This window comes from Mchenga conophoros, unplaced genomic scaffold (genome assembly GCF_057382185.1).
Source record: "Mchenga conophoros isolate Kocher_MC1m ecotype Shallow Benthic unplaced genomic scaffold, M_conophoros_male_GT1.1 unmapped_scaffold_4, whole genome shotgun sequence".
Classification (NCBI taxonomy): domain Eukaryota; kingdom Metazoa; phylum Chordata; class Actinopteri; order Cichliformes; family Cichlidae; genus Mchenga; species Mchenga conophoros.
Window position 1 is genome coordinate 590,383 of NW_028182331.1, and position 19,006 is coordinate 609,388.

The 19,006-nt window shown below is 43.0% G+C and overlaps 1 long non-coding RNA gene across 1 annotated transcript; it reads right to left on the reverse strand.

The window, feature by feature from the left end:
• Nucleotides 1-7,913: 7,913 nt before the first annotated feature.
• LOC146546223 (uncharacterized) lies at nt 7,914-16,192 on the reverse strand. The gene is made up of 2 exons (XR_014891013.1): nt 12,373-16,192; nt 7,914-12,071 (listed from the first exon to the last, which is right to left on the reverse strand). It is a non-coding gene; the product is annotated as an uncharacterized LOC146546223 (long non-coding RNA).
• Between the last annotated feature and the right edge of the window lie 2,814 nt (nt 16,193-19,006).

Here is a 19,006-nt window from a genome sequence, read left to right on the forward strand (position 1 = left end):
AGTATGCGACATTACGTGATGGCAGAGCTTCAGTTCATCCTTTGTCATTTTTTTTTTTTTTTTTTTAATAAATAGGACAGGGGGAATGAATGAGAGAAAGAGGGGAGAGAAAGAAAGAAAACCAAAGGGGAGAAGAGACGGTGAGAAGGGGGGGGGAAGAGAGAGAAAAAAGAAAAAGAAAAAAAAAAAAACAACTCCTGGGTCACCTGTATGGAGAAAAAAAACAAACAAACAAACAAAACAAACAGAGGAGACAGCAAACAACAAAGAGCAACATAATAATAGAGAAAACAAAGCACCATCACAATAAACTAGCTAGTCATAGATATCAATAGTTACTAAATAATAAACGATATTGTGCAGCACGCAAGATAGACAGCGCACAGTGTGCTTTGAGGCAGCAGCCAAGAAAGCTTTAGGCCGCGTCTGTGAATACCCATGTGTGCATACCTGTGTGGATCAGCGTGCTTGCATTCCAAAGGTTTCTCCATGTAATGATCTGCTAGGGAGTGTGGGGGGGCCACAGCCCCGTCCTCCAGGGTGTGAAGCGGGTATGGAGGAGATCAAAACTCCAGACATCCAGAGGCCCCCAGAACACAAGAGACCATGGAAGACCAACAGAGGGGCAGCCGCGCCACTGTTCCAGTAAGAGCTGAGGAGAGTCCCAGATGAGGGTTCGTCCAACGGAGCAGAAGTCAGGGGGAGTTGCAGTGACGCGCCCGTGAGCTCCGCCGGCCCCCAGCTGCGCCTGAGTGACCGAGCCCCAGGCCGAGAGGCCGGGGGCACCCCACCTCCAAAGGGGCCCGAGCGAGCCCCAGGCCCCAGGCCCCGACAAGCGGCCGCCAAGGAGTGAGCCGGTGTGCACCCGGACGCCCACCCCCAGACACAAAGAACCACCAACACACCGACACCTGAGGGAGTCCGCCACCGGCAGGGGAAGTGGTGATGGGTGGAGATAGGCCTCCAAACCTTGGAGGGCCTGAGGTGTCCCCAGAGAGGTGGCGTCTGATACCCAACCTGACATATAGACACAGACATACAGGCACACACAGACACAAACATCCATTCCCCCCCTCATGCTCTCATATGCACTCACTCCACACTCAACCAACGTGGAGACAGACATAAAGAGACGCTGTACACACAATCACACTCCCCAAGCGTACTCTACAAACCGGGTCTAGGTACCCTTGCCCCTGGAGGGGGGAACTGCACCCAGACCCAGGTGGTGTTACCCTTTTCCCTGCGGTGGGGAGAGGCAGACCACCCCGACTCCGCAGCAGCAGGGAGGCCCCACACCCCAGACCGCAGTCGGACGGCCAACTCCTCCTACTAGCCCTCCCGCTCCAGCAGGCCGCAGAGAACGGGGGTGGGAGAAGACTCCAAACCTCCCTCCACCCGCTCATTGTAGTGTTGATGCATATGTGTTCTAAGGTGCAATTAAAACCCAGGAGGGCATGGAGCTACCTGCCAAGGAGCAGCAGGTAAGCGCATAGTCCCTCCTGATAGCCCTCAATGACTAAGTGTATTTAAAATTGAGAGGTGGGCAACGACGTCAGGGGTGAGGTATACACCCTGATGGTAATTTGGACTCCGTGATTGTGCCCACCCCCAAGATCCTATATGTATGTGTAATGAGAGTGTGAATAATGTGAATGTCTAAGTTGTGGGATAAAATTGAGGCAGAGGCAGCCAGAAGGGGACAGAGGGGGGGGGGGGGGTAGCCTCCTCTGCACCCTGGTGACATACCCCTACTCCAAGGCCCTGCATGTGTGGGTGGTTGTGGAGGAGCGGGAAGAGGGAGGCAGCTGGAGATGGGGAGGGAAGGAAGGGAGGGGCAGGTAACCCCTCCCTGGGGCCAGCTCCCCCGCTGACCCCAGTAGGCACTCCCACCCTTCGCGACCCGCCAGGGAAAGGGGGCCCAGGCCCATCAGACCGAGTAAGAGTGATGAACATGCGAGAAAAAAGTATATTCCTTACTGGTGGGGTGAAGGGAGCGCCATGCATCGCAAAGACCGAAGTCGCTCATATACTGTTTGATTATATTTGTGGATTGCCAATTACGCTGAGTTCCTGCTGTATTGAGCCTATCCATTTCTTCATTTAGTCCAAGGTTGAGGTCGCCTCCAAGAACAAGTGTGAAATCTAAGTGTTCAGAGAGTACACTGAAAAAAAAAAAACGTGAAAGAATGAGGGATCATCAACATTTGGACCATATACACTTACAATACAGAGTACTGTGAAATTAATATTTTTATGTATTAGAATTGCTACTCCCCTTTGTCTAGAATTATAACAAGCTGAGAACACATTAGGAAACTCAGGTGTTTTAAGTTCATTCAAACCTCTAAGAGGTCTGTGAGTCTCTTGTAAAAGGACAACATCTGCCTGCAGTTTTTTGAGTTGGTTAAATATTTTAACCTCTTTTCTCTGGAGCCAGCTCCATTTACATTCCATGTAACAAACCTCAGTGCACCCATAGATGTGTGTGTATAACTAGGGGTGTACGCTGTGTGCGTCTCTTAGACAGGTGGAGAGAATAAATCACTTGTTCATAAATAAAGAGAAGGAGAGAGAGAAAAAATGTGTGGCAAGATGCTCCCTGAGTCTGACTATGTGTGTGCATATTTACTAATATGATTAGGCTTGGCTTAAGTGTGTGTATCCCATAGGTCTGTATGCGCTGTCTGACTGATGTAAATGTGCTGCCATTGAGCGCATGATTGTGCGTGATCGTGCGGTGCGTATGTGTCGAAATAAAGGATGTTGTTTGTGGATGAGTGTGGAAGCAGGTGATCGAAGCAGTGAAATAAATAAATAAAGAAACCAAAGACAAGGGTGATCAGCATAAAAACAAGAGGGGGAAAAAGAGACAAAAAAAACGAGAAGAAAAAAAAAACGGAAACATTCCAAATAAATCACTGACGGAGAGTGACGGTGTTAATTCTGCTATGAAATCACACTTAAGATGCGATTTGATACCGGTAAGTTAAACAGATGTTAATCCAAGTTAGTGTGAGTGGATAGGGAAAGGGTGTAGCGGATTCTTATCTGGTGTGAAGTTAATACAGCCACGGAGTGATGTTAGGGTCATGGTGGAGCTGTCCGTCCACGTACAGCCAGTCCACAGCGATGACAGCGCGGGAGCCCTTCGGGATGAAGTCGCGTCGGATTGGGAAGAGGACCCTGCATCATTCCAGGATCTGTTTGGGGAACTGGTAGTTTACGCTGAAGTCCGTTGCTTTTAATTCCCTGCCGCGGCTTTTCACATGTTCCTTTTGTTTGAAGTGGCCAAATTTGGCCACAATAGGACGTGGTCTCCCGGTCACAGCCCACATGGGGTCGAGGCGATGTACCCTGTCGAAGACGATGTTCTTCACCGTGTCCTCTGGCAGCTTGAGGTGGGTTTTGATGAAGCTTTTTACTGTAGTCTCCGCGTCCTCTCCAGCGGCTTCTGGAATACCAGAAAATACCAGATTATCACACATGCTATGAGGTTGTAGATCAATAACTGTTTCTTTTATTTTTTTATTTTCTCTATTTAGCTGAGTAACATTGTCTGTGAGACATTTCAATCTTACCCTCCCTTAGCGTGGCATTTTCAGCAGCAAGCGTTTCCACCTGCTGCTTGCTGAACTCCAGGGTGGAGTTCAGCAAGCAGGATTTAAATTCCCGGTGAAGAATCTCCACCAAGGACAGCCTTGCGTCGAAACCTGACAATCGTTGGTCGATTGACTCCAGTATGTCGACAATATCTTTGTCGGCAGGCGATGTTGTGCCCGGGGAATCTGCCGGGCGATGTCTTTTCAACGACGGCGTGTCAGATTTGGCTGGGGAGGCTGCACTCTGGGCCTTCTTCATCACGAGATCCTGGAAGCACTGATCGATGTAATCTTGGAGAGGCTCTAAACTCTCCCCATTGTTCTCCAGGGTGTTGGAGATGATTTAGACAAATGTTGTTAGTTATAAGACAATTGATAAGTGTATTTGGTAATACTGAAGCTTAAAGAATTTGTTCAAATCTAAACTACCATACGCTTTAATTTTTCAGCCAAAATCTCCGGCGTCTGACGTCAGTTACAACATGAGTCGCTTACCTTGTCCGTCACTTCCGTCACTTACCTCTCCTCCCGTCACTTACCTCTCCTCCCGTCAAAAAAGCTTGTTTCTATCATGGACAACCCCTCCTACCCCATGCACGCCCCCTTGATGGACCATCAGAGCAAACGCAGCAAAAGACTCATTGCCCCGAAATGCAGAACTGACCGCCACAGTAAATCCTTTGTACCGGTGGCAATAAGACCGTATAACTCTTCCTCACTCTGTAGGTGATTTTTCCTGAGACGATTACCTATGTTATTCTGTTCCCTTCCAGACCGTGCAATATCACCCAAGAGTACCTTTTTGAATATTTGTTTCATCCCCCATCATACGCTGCTGCTCCCTTTATTGTATTGCACAATACTATTTCACTTTCTAGACTGATAGTTAAGTTATTTATTCACCAGGATATAGTTATATATATTACTTCGTTAGAGTTATTTGATACTATTCCTTGCACTATCCTACTGTATATTACTGTATACTACTATTCTTATTGTATATATTGTATATCTTTTATCTTATTCATCCGTTCCTCTGTCTCCTGCTGCTTTGAGCATGTACATGACAAAAGAATTTCCCTCGGGATGAATAAAGTTATTCTTATTCTTATCTTATTCTTATCCTCTGAAGCCTTGCATAAGTATGAAGGAACGTCTTACTTTTGCTGACATCAACTGTGGTCATGTAGTCCAGAAGACCTTTTCCCCTTCAAACCCAAGTAGTCTGTATAATAGAGGCAGGAATTACCAGCAGTCCTTGCAGTTTAAGGTAAAAGAGACACATGTTTCTGAGATAAGACTGACTATTATTCTCTGGCGTATCACTGACTGAACTAGCAGATGACATGGCTTTATGTGTGTTTTCTTAATAATCTTTACTGTCATTTGGGGGCTGAGGGCGAGATTGTACATGTCATCAACACCATCTTGGGAACATGCTTTATGCTTCCTACACTTTTTTCTTACATTTTTGTAAACACATGCATACAACCACTTACTGGACATGGCACAGACCTGAACTCTGCAATATGACCTCTGCTCTTTCACTGTGTGAAAATGGCGGACACATAATGAAACTGCACATTTTAAATCTGCAACAACAGTTTTAGGAGCAGCTTGAAGTGCAGGTGCATTGTGCGCACGATATAAATGTCACTTGAAAGCCGAGTAAGTGGTGAATGTTGGCGCCAACTCATTCAAAAAAGACTAGGCTCATTCCTATGCACTCTGCAATGTAGTTGTGTGGTCCCTTGTTGTAACGTGGTCCACCTTTCGCGGCCTCGCTGTTTCACAGATTTTTTTTGTGTGCAATTTGTATGTTTATTTTTTTTACAGGGCATTGTGACCATTGTCAATTATTCGAAACAAAACAAAACAAACAGCAATACATGGAACAAAACAGAAAAGTCAAACTTTTCTCAACTAATCTTTCTTGCTTGGTCTTCTTCCGTACAATTGATTCATTAATGTTGAATTCTCTGGCAGGTGCGCTATTCCAGTGTTCTGGACCTAAAAAAAGGGCTTGATCTTTGGTTTCATTCTACAATACTGGGCTTAATTTTCTACGAAGGTTTGAAATTTGAGAGTGTTTAAACAAGAGAAAAAAATGTGAACATTTTCATGCCTGTCTGATAAAAGTGCATAAAGTGTGTAGTGAGGGGTTTTACAGCCTTAAAACATCTATAATAGTTTAAAAAATAAATAAATAAATAAAGCTGGCTTTTTCAGATTTCACCTATGGCGGGTTATTTTTAGAACGTAACTCCCGCGGTAAGTGAGGGACCACTGTACATAGCCTCTTAACTCGTTAAGACCTAGCATAGAACCAAGTTCGCCAGAGCTTATATTATATTTTTACATGGAGCAGTACCATTTTTGGGAGCATTTCAAGTTGATATACATCAATACAACCATTATAGCCCAAATTTTAATAATATGTATGCATTAAGTGGATAGTAATTACATAAAAGAGCAAAAAATGCAATAAACTACAAAAAAATTGAAAAGCGTTTTTGTTTTTTTAACATATATTTCTAGTTACAGATATTTAAGAAGCTTATCCCTCAAAACTGTAAATACAAAAAAGTTGCACAAACTAGTCTCCCACCACAGGAAATTTATTTATTTATTTATTATTATTATTATTTTTTATTTATTTATTTTTTTGCCTGTCCCATTTGGTTCTTTAGCCATCAGAATTGTTGTCTGAAGACCAACAAGGATACCCAATGGATTTACTTTGCCAAATGGATCATCGTGGCATTGCCGTATTGGTCCATTTGGTCGATCTTTGTTTTTATTATTAATTATATTTTATTTTCAGATGTTACAGACGGGACAGACATGAGTGAGGGATAGGAAAGGGAGAAAGAAAGAGGAAGGAAAGGAGAGACAGAAGGGGAGAGGGACAGTGAGAAAGGGGGGGAGAGAGAAAATAAAAATCTCCTGGATCACCTGTTGAGAGAAGAATAGAAAACAAGCAAAAAAACAAAAAAAAACAAAGCAACATACTAAACACAACACCATCGCATTAATCTAGCTAAGTGTAAACAGCAGTAAATACTAAATATTCAATGTTGTTGTGCAGCACGCAGGACAGATGTGCTTCGAAGTAGTAGCCAAGAAAGGTGTAATTTAAGTCTACGAGCAGTGAACACCCGTGTGCATACCTGTGTGGATCAGCGTGCTTGTATTCCAAAGGTTTCTCCATGTAACGATCTGCTAGGGAGTGTGGGGGGGCCACAGCCCCGTCCTCCAGGGTATGAAGCAGGTATGGAGGAGATCAAAACTCCAGACATCCAGAGGCCCCCAGAACACAAGAGACCATGGAAGACCAACAGAGGGGCAGCCGCGCCACTGTCCCAGTAAGAGCTGAGGAGAGTCCCAGATGAGGGTTCACTCAGCAGCCGCGGAGCAGAAGCCAGGGGGAGTTGCAGTGACGCGCCCGTGAGCTCCGCCGGCAGCCAGCTGTGCCTGAGTGACCGAGCCCCAGGCCGAGAGGCCGGGGGCACCCCACCTCCGAAGTGGTCCCGAGCGAGCCCCAGGTTCCAGGCCCCGATAAGCGGCCGCCAAGGAGTGAGCCGGTGTGTACCTGGGCGCCCACCCCCAGACACAAAGAACCACCAACGCACCGACACCTGAGGGAGTCCGCCACCGGCAGGGGAAGTGGTGGTGGGTGGAGATAGGCCTCCAAACCTTGGAGGGCCTGAGGTGTCCCCAGAGAGGTGGTGTCTGATACCCAACCTGACATATAGACACAGACATACAGGCACACACAGACACAAACATCCATTCCCCCCCTCATGCTCTCATATGCACTCACTCCACACTCAACCAACGTGGAGACAGACATAAAGAGACGCTGTACACACGATCACACTCCCCAAGCGTACTCTACAAACCGGGTCTAGGTACCCTTGCCCCTGGAGGGGGGAACTGCACCCAGACCCAGGTGGTGTTACCCTTTTCCCTGCGGTGGGGAGAGGCAGACCACCCCGACTCCGTAGCAGCAGGGAGGCCCCACACTCCAGACCGCAGTCGGACGGCCAACTCCTCCTAGCCCTCCCGCTCCAGCAGGCCGCAGAGAATGGGGGTGGGAGAAGACTCCAAACCTCCCTCCACCCGCTCATTGTAGTGTTGATGCATGTGTGTTCTAAGGTGCAATTAAAACCCAGGAGGGCATGGAGCTACCTGCCAAGGAGCAGCAGGTAAGCGCATAGTCCCTCCTGATAGCCCTCAGTGTTGTTAAGATTCAATATTGAGGAAGGGTACAAGAGGTGATCGAAGAATAACCACACCGATCCGGCCGGGTGAAGTCAAACGATGATTTTAATGAACACACGTGTGGGAAGACAACTCTGTACGCAGACAGGAAGTAGTCTTCGACTTAATCAAAGCATGAACAGATATTTTATAGCATCAGGGTTTATTTACTGACGCCCCTTCATACGTCACAGACACATTTTATACATAGATCAGATCAACATCCTCATGACTTTTCCCCTAGAAAATCATCTTCTATTTTCATGGCTTGGTACTTTCCGTTCTTATCTTAAAATGAATTGTTCCTCTTTCTTGCCGAGACAACAAGGAACGGTTCCTCTTTTACCGAGACCATTTTGCAGTTACAGCCAAACATAACTAACCTCTCCTCTAAATAAATCTAATTTAAAGTGTGTGTGTGTGTGTGTGTTGACCTCACATGCTCTTTCTCAATTCACCTGTTGCACTTCTGACCTTTTACCAGACCAGAAGCTCACTGAGACTATGTGTATGTCTTCTACTAAATAAATGTTTTAATCAAGAACCTCTACTAAAACCTTAATATAAAATGATAAAGCTATCTGTTACATTGTTAAAGCCTCGTCTTAGCCTGCGGCTCAAAATAACTTCCTGCTTCTTTCTGCATACAACTTCCTGTCAGCCTGCAACTCAGTCTTTCTGAAAGAGACACTGTCTAAACCTTGGAATGCAATATCCATGCTGCAAATTATATTATTAATGCAATAACAATTATTTAACAATAGCAGTAAAATAATTTCCCTCCTCGACACTCCCCCTTTTGACCTCTGGAACACCAGAGGTCACAATACATTGTGTCCTCACGCAGACCCCTCTCTGGTGGTCTCGAACCTCGAGATCTCCAGGATCCTCGCCCCTCCTGTGGTCGCCGAGATCTTCTGCAAAGGAAACAAAACACCTTTTCTTGCATCTCCCTAACTTATCCTATCTGGGACTCTTTAATCAAAAGCCTGATCCTAATTATCTTCTTAACTTATTGACTTGTATTTATGTATACTCTTCAACGTTACTCATCACTTTAAAATTCTTTTAAGCGCTGGTTTCACGTCCGATTGCTCGCTCTACTTTCCCTTATCTGATCATCAACATCCTATGCACAAGTTGTCGCTGCTGCAAGTTAATCTACTCCAAAAGAAAACAACCACTTCAATCAATTAAGTTTAAGCATATAAGCAATTACTCCTGTATACATTTCATCATAGCTAAATGCTGCCTTGAAACAACTCCTATGTGTTAACTTCATTTTAACCTCACATTTCCTATGTTATAACCCATTTTGGTATAGCCTTTTTATTTCATTTGCTCCCTTTAATGTAACAATACCTCCTAATTCTAGTTTATCAGACTTAACCAAAATATATGCTTTCCTTCCTCTTTGGTCCTTCTTTAAGTTCAGTTAAAAGCTAAATGAATTTAGGGCCTTTTGCCTGGAATCAATACTGTCATGTGTGTTTCTTAACTCTGTGTCTGTAAGCGTGTGCAATCCTTCATGAACTCATATTATCCTCACAGTAGATTGGCTAATCATAGCGCTAGCCAAAGGCTCGTGACCCTCCAGAGACAAATTTGAGCCACAACTCCTTTAAAAGCACAAAATGCAATATGTATAAAAATCATTTCTATTTATAAGCTCCCCCTTTTATCCTAAAAATACCTCCTATATAATATCTGTATGTGTACGCCTACATTATAACCACTACTTCTAGAAATCAAAAAGAAATCAAAGCTGTTCTACCCCTTCAACCCTCACTAATTTTCCCTCTAAGAATTATTCACAGCTTTGAAAAACCGGCATTGTATCTTCTAAACAGGATTCAGTTCTGTCATGGTCCTGGGCCATGTTGGCCCAGCATTCTTAGTTCCTTGTATTTTCGCTCCTTATTTAGGCCAGGTTTTCTGAGGTGTCCTGTTGTGGTGTTCCCTAAGTGTTTTTTCCCTTTGTGACTCTTACCCCCTTGTGCCCCTCTGTGTATTTATGAGCTCTCGTCTCTCTTTGTGTTTATTCCATGTTTCCCCCAGCCTGTTATGTCTGTGTTCTCCCCGTGCTCTGGGTGTATTTAAGTTGTGTCTTCTGTTATGGTAGTTGCTGGTTTGTCTATGTTGTTTCCCCTCGGTCTCCCTGCGTCTCTTGTGTATTTCCCCGGACCTCCCTGCATCCTCGTTTCTGGTTTGTGTTATTAGCTTACCCAGTTTAGGTTTCCGGTTTCTTGTTTTTCCACCAGTGCTGTTTTGTGCCCACCGTTGTAAATAAATATTCACCTGCACCAGAGCTGCCGCCTTTTGGGTCCTTTTCTACAACTCCACACGGCTTGCCTCGCAAACCGTGACAAGTTCACTTTTAATCCTTTAACCTTAACTTAAAATAACAGTTTCAGTTTTACCATATCCAAATGATCAAAAACCCAAAAGGTCCTAAAATGATCCTAAATTATTAAACAATTAAATTATTAAACCCTAAACCCCCCTTTATCTTGATACATTTCATGTGTCAAGATACTATACAAAACTTAAAAATGCTCAGTTTTCCCCACTCATGATCCAATCTATGTCATAAAAATAAACTTAAAACAGAACAGTTATCAGTCATGTGTTTCTTCAATTAATGATAACTGAGTTTCATCAAAAATATTTCCCCTTTAGCATTTGGCATTCTCCCAACAATATACTATAATCCCATAATCTAACCCCAGTCAACAAAACAAAAATTTTTCTGGTAAAAGCAAATTGTTTGTCCACATTTATTCACCCTCACATTCACTCACACATTCACTCACATGCAGTCACACCATATATTTGCTGATAGTGGAGCTTCCCGCACGATCAGATACTCCACCCTCAGCAAAATGAGCTCAGTCATTTTTTATTTTCCATAGGAAAATATTTCTTTATGCTTTTGGACTGGATTGACTCGCATAAAATCCTTTTTACAGGGACTTACGACCTTGATCAGTCCCCACAGGTAGCTCTCCTCAGCCAATTGTAATCTGGAAAGCCGCCTTATATTTGCTCTTTCCAAGAATTTTTAGCGCCGTTATTCACTGTTACAGGCCTGCTTAGAACAGAAATGAAAAAATAGAGCTGATTATTAGCTCACAAAACACAAAACAAAATCACCTGACAGGTTTTCTTTAAGTGCACTGTTACAAAATAATGGGCCCAATTTTAGACATGTCCATGTTTCCTAAAACTCCCTCTATTAAAAACAAAAATAACAACAACAACCTAACTGACAGAATCAACCCCTCACCACAACAACCTCAACAACCTTAAACACCCAAGTCTTGCCACCACATAATTTGCACACAAAAATCACCCCCTTATGCTCTTAAATTCAGCATAAGACCCCTTACAACATCATATAATCACTAAACTATAAATTCCCTACCCCAATCTGCACTTCTCGTCTCTGCTATGCTTCCTTTTCCTGAAAGTCACAGTCACACACACACTCAGGAAGTTCCTTCGTCACCACACACTCCAGCTAATTTGCATACTGAGTCATCTCTCAAGAAGCTGTAACAACAGAAACATATGTTTAAACATTCCCAACTCATTAAATCATTTTATTTCTTCCAACAGTGATCACTAGTGTTGATCACTCAGTACGAGAGCACTCCTAAGTCACTCTTTATAAAACTACTTTAATCCCTTTTTTGTTTTCATAACTCCCTTTGTCATATGGCTTCTTCTATTCCTCAATTACAAACTCAAATGTATTTTATTAAACATTCACACCATTGTATCATTCATACAAAATAGCAAGCTGTTCTTCATTGCATATGTTTGTGTTCTTAGCCAAGTTTAGTCTGTATCTATGCATCAATCTCCATGAGCTTGTCTTGTCTTCATAAGGTTAATGCATTTTCTGTTTGTGTATGTGAATTTGCATATGTTGCTTTTGCAGTGTGTCAGACTCCTGCACAATTCTCCACTTAAGCCGTCAGTTTCTTTCCCAAATTTGCTAACCCAAATTTTAAGTTCCCACCTTATTCCTGCTCCTCAGCCAGAAGCTAGGGCCCACTTGTCAGGTTTATGGAGACATGGCGCTGTGAACAATTCAACCAGAAACTTGCCTTGGCATGTCCAGTCAAGTTAACCTACAGGTTTCTTCCGACCGCTGCACGTGGAAAATTGATCCAGATCTGTTTCGCCCCTATAGAAACACAACTGAGACATTTTCATTATTATCATAAGTACTTAAACTACCCGTTTCCCTTTCTCTGGTCAGAAATCCCAACTTATGTCATGTATATACGTGTAAGCAGGTCTTCATTGCTTTTCCTATGTATTTTGTTAATGTTTAGTAAGTGTAAGCTGCTTTCTTCATTGCCTCTATATGTTATAGTCAGGTTTAATTCATGCATCTTTTCCCTGATTTCTTAATTCAAAACTGTCTCACTTCTGATTCTTTCCAGAAATAATTTCACATGTAACACTTTGTCTATGTGTGTTTTCTATTCTTGTTTACCTCTTTGTTTGTGACGGTGGACATCTCTAAACCATCATGAGTTCAAGCTTCACTTTCAGTCCAATTACACCCTCTATTCTCACAGTCGAAGTCGTCCAGCTTCGCCTCTCACTGGTCACCGTCCTCTTCTCTCAGTGTCCTTTTGTTGTCTTGAATTCCAGCAAACACAGTCTGTTTCTTCTCTGTTTCTCTTCAGTATCTTCCTTTTTGATTAAGTCCCAGCCTGGCAAAATACCACATTCAGTGCCTTTAAACAGTCATGTCACACTGTTCTTACCAGCCTGCTGTCCACCGTGCATGGTTCATCACGTGGTTTCTTCTTTTCTGTTGATCCTCTCAGTCATCTCTTTCAAGATTACTCCAAGCATGGCAAATCTGACAATCAATGTCCAGTGCTTTCCACAGCTCATTGTCCCACTGTTCAACTGCCCAGCCTGTAATTTACAGTACATGTTTCCACCTCGTGGTTCCTTACATGCTGCTGCTGGTGTCGTCAGTGTGGTTTCCGTTGCACTGTCTTTTGCCTGCTATTAATTCTTCTCAAGTCCACGATGTTCTGTCGGTCTTCATCAGGAGATTAACTGTCCTTTGAGCTTCTTCTCAGGATGGGGACAAGTGCGAGGTCAAGCTGTAAAATTTTAAGCCAAAATCTGGCCTGTTTTCTCCCAATTATGCTACTCTAATAGTTTTGGCGCCGTACTCAAAATTCCAGGTTGAGAGAAGTCCACCTTCATTTATCTGTAATCTGTGTTGACACACTAAAACATACAATTAATATCCTTTTCTTTTCTTTTCTCCAAACCTCCATTCGCTTTATCTGCCTAAAGTTTAACTCATCTGTTTCTCTCTCTGGGTGCTCACTCGTCACCTTATATGGGCATGCAAACTTCCTGTCACCCACACCATTTCCTGTTACACACACACCGCACGCAGCTGCTCAGAGCAGCTCAAGCTGCTTTGCTGTTTCTCCAGGCTAATCAAACTTATTTTACAATCTACAGACCCTCTGTAATTCTACTAACTTTTGATCTAAAATGTAACATCATTCACACAATGATTGAACATAAACTAAATTACCATATCAACATACAATTACTGAAATTCAAACTCAAATACACCGTCTGTTTTAATAAAGTCAAAGAGTAAACGGGTGTACCAAGTGTATGTACTTATGTGTTTTTGAACTGAAAGAAAAGAAACTCAAACTCTTATAACATCACTCATGCATCTCTTAAATTAAAAACACTTTCAAACTTTAAAACATCCTAGTTTACATCACCAAAGAAATACCTCTCACACCTTCATTCATCATTCAAAACCTTCTAGTCACCGCATTCACACTTAAAGTGTGACTAGAGTTGAGGAATATAACTCAAAACCCACTTTCCTAAGAGTATTTTAGACATGCTTGTCATAATCAAAAAAGCAAGTAAAAAACAAACAAACAAAAATCGAAACCTCTATTAATTCTCACCGCACACACAAGAGATTGAAAAAATAAAACACACCAGCAACTAATGCTGGAGAAAAGTTACTACTGAAAGTCATGTGTTAGTCTTAAGTATATACAGTGCACTCAATATATTTATATATCTACATCCAAACTCAGTCAGTTACTATGCATCCCCTACGGCAACTCAAAACTTTATTTATAGTCCTCTAATAAACATAAATGGCATTTTAAACACACACTTAACAATGTTTGCAGCAGTATTTGTAAAACCAACTGTGGCTTAAACAGTTCACTGCTTACTCATTTGCATTAGTAAGCATGTTCTGATTTTATCTGTTTTGATTTTATATACTGTTTTGATTGTTTGTTTGTTAATTAGTTAGTTAGTTTATTTGCTTGTTTTAATCAATTTTAAATCATGCTTTTTATTTGTTCTTGTTTCTAATGTCTCTGTAAAGCACTTTTAAATCACCTTGTTGTTGAATTGTGCTATACAAATAAACTTGCCTTGCCTTGCATTTTCACACTCACACACACACATCTAAAAATAGCAGCAGGCAGTCAGTGCATTACTGACTCGACACACAGAGATCTCTCACACCAAATTTTCTTATTCTATATTACAACGACGTCTTATATTTACAACCACTGTCAGATCTGTCAGCTTTAGCTCCTACACAATTTTAGACAAATTTAAAATAACCGCCCAGCGGATAAACTCCCTGAGTTTTTTGCGACCAATTAACCAGTATCAAGACTTTAACTGTTTCTGGCCTCATTTCTAAAATCCCTAACTCAATTTAAAAGTGTCCAACACCCAAGGTCCAACCTTTGCTGCCCAAAAAAGCGCAGATACCGTTCCAAACGGTAAGGAGACTCTATCTCCTAGTTATTCTGGAGTGCCCCAAGCTCCACAGTGACCAACTGACTATCCCTCTTCGAGGACAATGCCTAAGCGTCCTTGGCATTGGCAAGCGTTACCTCTGAGCACTGCGCTTCCTAGAACCCCCTCGGTTCCGTTCTAAAATAATTTATAATACTTTGAAACAACAATCAACACCCGAAACAAGTGTATAACTGAGGCAGGTGCAACCTAGTGGTCAATGGAGACTCCAACTCACAAAATGACCGCTCAGGTCCACTCTTATGACCAAATTTGGACTCTAACCAGCACAATAACCAATTCCCTACCAAACTACTTGAGACTCGAACTCAATTTCTTTGGGACTTCAACCCAGTATTTAAACTTTTCTTATCAGACTCTTAACTACTTTCATTTCTTCTTAGCAGAACTCTAACTGCATCAACTCATGAGATTTTCATCAAAATCAAAACAGACATCCACCAGTAACTTCAGTGAGTAGACTTAAATTTTATCATGTCCAATTTGGCACACTTTGGAAATAATTCAACAGGTGGTGCCTTACCTTTTGGATAAGCCGGCTTATGCCCACTCACTTCGACCACTGGAATTCATGTCTGCCCGTCAGACCACCTAAGACCCCGGATTTCTCCGTCTAAACCTCCAACTCTCCCTCCTCAATAACCGGACGAAGCCCCCAAATGTTAAGATTCAATATTGAGGAAGGGTACAAGAGGTGATCGAAGAATAACCACACCGATCCGGCCGGGTGAAGTCAAACGATGATTTTAATGAACACACGTGTGGGAAGACAACTCTGTACGCAGACAGGAAGTAGTCTTCGACTTAATCAAAGCATGAACAGATATTTTATAGCATCAGGGTTTATTTACTGACGCCCCTTCATACGTCACAGACACATTTTATACATAGATCAGATCAACATCCTCATGACTTTTCCCCTAGAAAATCATCTTCTATTTTCATGGCTTGGTACTTTCCGTTCTTATCTTAAAATGAATTGTTCCTCTTTCTTGCCGAGACAACAAGGAACGGTTCCTCTTTTACCGAGACCATTTTGCAGTTACAGCCAAACATAACTAACCTCTCCTCTAAATAAATCTAATTTAAAGTGTGTGTGTGTGTGTGTGTTGACCTCACATGCTCTTTCTCAATTCACCTGTTGCACTTCTGACCTTTTACCAGACCAGAAGCTCACTGAGACTATGTGTATGTCTTCTACTAAATAAATGTTTTAATCAAGAACCTCTACTAAAACCTTAATATAAAATGATAAAGCTATCTGTTACATTGTTAAAGCCTCGTCTTAGCCTGCGGCTCAAAATAACTTCCTGCTTCTTTCTGCATACAACTTCCTGTCAGCCTGCAACTCAGTCTTTCTGAAAGAGACACTGTCTAAACCTTGGAATGCAATATCCATGCTGCAAATTATATTATTAATGCAATAACAATTATTTAACAATAGCAGTAAAATAATTTCCCTCCTCGACAGTGTCTAAGTGTATTTGAAATTGGGAGGTGGGCAACGACGCCAGGGGTGAGGTGTACACCCTGATGGTACTTTGGATTCCGTGTATCGTGCCCACCCCCAAGATCCTATATGTATGTGTAATGAGAGTGTGAATAATGTGAATGTCTAAGTTGTGGGATAAAATTGAGGCAGAGGCAGCCAGAAGGGGACAGAGGGGGGGGGGGGGGGTAGCCTCCTCTGCACCCTGGTGACATACCCCTACTCCAAGGCCCTGCATGTGTGGGTGGTTGTGGTGGAGCGGGAAGAGGGAGGCAGCTGGAGATGGGGAGGGAAGGAAGGGAGGGGCAGGTAACCCCTCCCTGGGGCCAGCTCCCCCGCTGACCCCAGTAGGCACTCCCACCCTTCGCGACCCGCCAGGGAAAGGGGGCCCAGGCCCATCCAGACCGGGGCCCAGTGCAGCAGCGCCTCCCGGCCCCACAGAGCCCGGGACAGTTCACCCAACCCCACCACAGAGAAAACTGCACCCACCCCACCATCCACTCATCTTCCAGACTACATAAGACAGTAAACGCCCAGGCTGAGATCTTCCTCCACCTCTCCTGTATCTCCCCCTCCTGCAGAGAGACTCCCTGAAGAGAGGAAAGCTCCTGCAGATGTGACCATCTCCCCCACCAGTTGAAGAGCCCCCCAGGCGGCTCAACGCACCGGCGGCACCCTGCTCCAGGGCTGGGCCCCCATGCACCCACCCGCCCACAACCCCGGCAACACACCAACCAGGACCCAAGCCCAGAGACGGAGCGCCCCCAGAACCTCACGCCCATCCCGGACCCACCCAGGGGCAGCCAGGCTACCAGGTCAGTAACCCACGTCCGTCAGCACAGACCCTCCCCTAGCCCCGCTGCACGCAGCCGCGAGGAAACAGTCACCTGAGAGCCAACAGAGCCCCTAACCGGACATGACCGCTACCCCGGGTTGAGCCCCCCAAGGAAGATGCCCCCGGGGAACCCCCCCGACGCCCTAAGCCTGTCCCTACCCCCACACCAATCACAACAGTGAAGGCGGGACCAAACTATGACCCCCCACCCCCACTAGGTGATAGAGCTGATAAAAGGAGCCCAGAGCAATTGATCTGATGCGGTGGCAGAGGCTGTATCAAGACTAATGTAATCTAATAGATAATTTCTATATTGGTTAGAATTAAGATTATTTTTATTTTTCCAGTTCATGAGGACTGTTTTCTTGGCTATGCATAGGGCAGTGAAAACCATATGGGCTATATTCTTTTCTGAAGTGACATTATCTAAGCTGCCCAACAAACACACTAAGGGGGAAGTTGGAATGTTACATTTCAGACACTTTGATAAGTCTTCACATATCTCGCGCCAAAACTTTTGCACTGGTGGACAGAACCAAAGAGCGTGGATGTAATTGTCTGGTGTATTGCCTTGACAGTGTGAGCAGTTGTTGGAAGATGTAAAGCCCATCTTGAACATCCGATGACCTGTATAGTGCACTCTATGTAGTATTTTGTATTGTATTAATTGCAGACTGGGATTTTTAATTAATTTAAAGGTTTTTAAGCAAATCTGAGACCAGAAGTTTTGGTCTAAGCTGACTGATAAATCTGCTTCCCACTTTGCAATAGGAAGGGATATTGATTCATCTAATTTAGAAAGTGTTCTGTATATTTTGGATAATAATTTGGGGGATTTAAGAGTAAGAAAATGTGCCGCACTTAGTGGTGTTTGTAATTCAACTTGACTGAGGTTAAATTTCTTTTTTACTATGGATTTAATTTGTTGATATTCTAAAAATCTTGTCTTGTTGATCCCATATTGTGCAACTAGTCTGTCAAATGGAATAAATTCTGTTCCCTCTAATATATGTTCTAAGTATTTAATTCCTTTACAACTCCATTCTGGGAAATTAATCATATTATTGTTTTGTAATATGTCAGGGTTATTCCAGATAGGTGTACGTTTGCATGGGATTAATGAAGACTCCGTTATTTTTAGAAACTCCCACCATGCTGTCAGAGAAAAGCTGATGTTGATACTTTTAAAGCATTCATGTCTTTTGATGTTTGAGCTAATAAATGGTAGGTCTGAAATCTCTAGATCCTTGCATAGTGCCTGTTCAACATCTAGCCAGGGCTCAACTAAGAAGGTATGTTTTAACCATTCTGAGATGAACTGAAGCCTGTTGGCTAAGAAGTATTGGTAAAAATTAGGCAGATCTAATCCTCCTCTATCCTTGGTACTTTGTAGCGTTTTTAAGCTGATACGCGGGGGTTTATCTTTCCAAAGGAATTTGGAAATATATGAATCCAGAGATCTGAACCAATCTTGTGATGGTTTGTTAGGGATCATCAAAAATAAGTAATTTATTTTTGGCAAGATCATCATTTTTATAGTGGCGACCCTTCCCATGAGTGATATGGGTAAAGATTTCCATCTAGTCAGATCGCCTTCTACTTTCTTTAGAAGTGGGATGTGGTTTAATTTAGTTAAGTCTGAAAGCTTAGGAGAGACATTAATACCTAAATATTTAATATTTCCGGATTGCAGTGGGGCAGAGGAAGAATTATGGAAGGAGCAGTTAATGGGGAGAACTGTAGATTTTGGCCAGTTAATTGAATAATCTGAAACTCTTGAAAACCAGTTTATTAAAGTAATTACCTCAGAGAGGTTGGTTTGTGTGTTTTGCAGAAAAAGCAACACATCATCCGCATAGAGACTGATTTTATGTTCTATGTTCTTACATTTTATGCCCTTAATTGTTGTAGCCTGTCTAAATGTTGCTGCTAGAGGTTCGATAAAAATTGCAA